This window comes from Triticum dicoccoides, chromosome 2B (genome assembly GCF_002162155.2).
Source record: "Triticum dicoccoides isolate Atlit2015 ecotype Zavitan chromosome 2B, WEW_v2.0, whole genome shotgun sequence".
Lineage (NCBI taxonomy): Eukaryota > Viridiplantae > Streptophyta > Magnoliopsida > Poales > Poaceae > Triticum > Triticum dicoccoides.
This window is the reverse complement of record NC_041383.1, coordinates 613,359,951-613,363,041: the sequence shown is the minus strand read 5'-3', so window position 1 is coordinate 613,363,041 and position 3,091 is coordinate 613,359,951. Positions and strand designations below refer to the sequence as shown.

The following is a 3,091-nucleotide window of genomic DNA, read 5'->3' as shown; positions in this document are numbered from 1 at the left end:
GGCCGGCCGGGCGGGTCTGGTGTTGAAGCTTACCAAGCGCCTAATCAGGGCGAGCTCGTCCTCAGCGTCCATGACAAAAATGCTTCGTGTTCAAGAGCTGCGCCGTCCACATGGGGCACTTCACCCGTCAGGGGTTCTGTCTGGTCCAGGTGCTGACAAAGGGGCCCACGGCTGGTGCTGGATATTTATTTATTTTTGGAGAAATTGGTGGTGGATAGATATCGCCATTTGCCAATGCCAGGCCTGCAGCCGCGACAGCCAGCCTCGTTTGTTATATCGATCTATCCATCTTGGAGCAAGGTTGGATTATGTTATTACGGGAGTTGCGTGATTAGATTTGTCCTTTTCTTTGTTTTTTGATAATACAGAGGGGGATTTTTGAGAGCCTTGACCTTGAGCAAAGTCTACTAGGGATATTGTCGATGTCTGTGTCGTTTGATCGATAATTATAAGGAAAGTCATAGGAGGATTGTACCAGATGAGCGTTGTTTAAAATACATGTGAAAATGAGAGTATTTAACCAAAAACTACCACAATTCGCGGAAACGTGACAGAAAACTACCACTTTACGATTTTGTCCCGAAAACTACCACTTTTTTATTAATCCGTGACAAAAAACTACCAAGTGTAAAAACTGCTCGCTTTGCCTGGGTTAAACCCGAATCTGACAGCCCGACCCCACACATAAGCGGGCTAAAAATGCAATTGGGTCCCTGATTTTTCTTAAAAAAAGCAATCCGGTCCCTTCGGGCCGACCGCTCCAGGCCCTCGCCGCCGCCGCCGCTCTCCGGCTCCCTTCGCCGCCTCGCCAAGCTCCTCCGCCAGGCCCCCTCGGTCCGGCACCGCCTCGCGCCCAAGCTCGAGCGGGAGGACCGCCAGGACGACGAGGAGACCGGCGGGTCTCCCCTGTACCGTGACTGGCCGCCGGTGCCCAAGCGGCGGAGGACAGCCGTCTCGCTGTCGCCGCTGAGCTCCTCTGCGGAGCATCACCCCGGCGCTCCACACGTCCACCTTCTCGCCGTACTCCCTCCCGGCCACCACCTCAGGCGCCACGTAGTACGGCGTGCCGACGAGCCCGGTCATCGGCCGCCCGTCCCCGAACCACCCCGCGGAACCGAAGTCGGCGAGCTTGAGCGCGCCGGTGGCGGCGTCGAAGAGGAGGTTGTCGGGCTTGACGTCGCAGTGCGCGATCCCGCGGCGGTGGCACGCGGCGAGCGCGGACGCTGCGCGGCCAGCCCCGCCGCCTCGCGCTCGGGGAGGCGGCCGCCACGGGCGGAGAGGAGCGAGAGGAGGTCCCCGCCGGCGCAGAGGTCGACGACGAGATGCACGGCGTCCGCGTCGTCGAAGGCGGCGTGGAGCGCGACCGGGTGCAGGCTGCAGGGACTCGATTGCATTTTTGAGGAAAAACCAGGGACCCGATTGCATTTTTAGCCCGCTTATGTGTGGGGTCGGGCTGTCAGATTCGGGTTTAACCCAGGCAAAGCGAGCAGTTTTCACACTTGGTAGTTTTTTGTCACGGATTAATAAAAAAGTGGTAGTTTTCGGGACAAAATCGTAAAGTGGTAGTTTTCTGTCACGTTTCCGCGAATTGTGGTAGTTTTTGGTTAAATACTCTGAAAATGACTTGAACATGGGGAGTTTTTTTTATAGAAAAAAATCTAAACCATTCAGATCGCAATGCTCTTTTTTTTTTCTCACTACATTTTTTTGCGAATACGCAATGGTCACATATCTTTTTGTTGATCGAAGGAGAGTGACGACACGGAATTACACCTGCTCTTTTAGCCATGTTCACTAAGAGCTATGGTAGCAAGCGGAGGAACAAACAGAGAGAGGATTGCTCCTCCGGTCATCCCCATTACAACTAAAGCTAACTCTCGATGATGATGTTCTTGGTCCCATTGGTGTCGACATTAGCCCATAGGGGCGCCTTATCTTTGATGGTTGTGGAGATACGCGAAACTGAGGGTCAAATCTTGATATTTCACCCGGGAGAGCACGCTTGAATAGTGTCCAAAGCAATGTCCTCAACAAGGACATAGTGTGTAAACAACATCAGTGTCAGGAGCAAGTGCAACCATCGAAGACCAAACCTAGGGTTTTTACCACATAGCTTGACACTGAGTGCTCAAAGATCACCACCAAGACGAAGTCATTGTGTGTTGCCGCACCCCTTTCCAAAGAAGACGACGTTGTAATGGACGAGCCCACACACCATGGCCATAGGAAATTGAAGTCTTAGCCATTCCCAGAGGCAGCCGCTCGCGTGCATGTCCATGTCGTGGACATCATCATGCGCTGAAATCCATGCTCAGGAACACATAAGCCGCAAAATGGGAAGAGGCGAACATCATCAACATATTCAACTCACAAGCGTGTGCTCCAAAGCCACCTTAGCAGGGGTCACTGACACGACATCAACTTTGTGGCCGCTGCAAGCCAGTCGCACCACCCCTGCCCCCATCCCCGTCCCGTTGCACCATCTCGTGTTGCCGCCCTTGCTGCCGATCTTTGTTGCCCCCGGTTTGATGGTGGTCATGTAATAGGATAGGCGATTAGTTTTCCTATCTTTGTTTTGCCAGCCGGTTGTGGATCTGTCGCTTTTTTGTCTTTGGCATTCAGGCTCTATGTGATCTCGCCTTTATTTACTTTTCCAAGCTTTGAGACCTTGTTGAACCTATTTTATTTATAAATGTGGCCGTATGCATCGTTCTGATGCAGAGGCCGGGGAGTCCCCCTTTTCTAAAAAAAATATGTCGTGGCTTGCAGTTTACGATTTTGCAAATTGTGTAGCAAGTATCTTTTTCTTAAAGGCTGGGATTCGGTGGATGCAATGGTGTGGCAAAGTCAATGCCTTCATCTTTTCAGATGTGGATCATACTGTTCCCGGAAAAGAGCTGAACGGAAAACACCCTCTTTATTCAGAAGTATGTGATTAATCATTTGCAGAAAAGAGATGCAATGATTTGGCGATGCAGCAGGCATGTGCCGTTGTCGCTGTGCCTTGTAGACACATCATGTTGCCTTAAAAATAGACGAACACTTGTTGCTCAGATTGACGGAAGGAGTTAGCGTTGCACGGGAATCACAG

At 51.8% G+C, this 3,091-nt stretch overlaps 1 pseudogene; it reads right to left on the bottom strand.

Annotated features, from left to right (window-relative positions):
• Positions 1 to 723: 723 nt before the first annotated feature.
• LOC119361048 lies at positions 724 to 1,394 on the bottom strand (annotated as a pseudogene).
• Between the last annotated feature and the right edge of the window lie 1,697 nt (positions 1,395 to 3,091).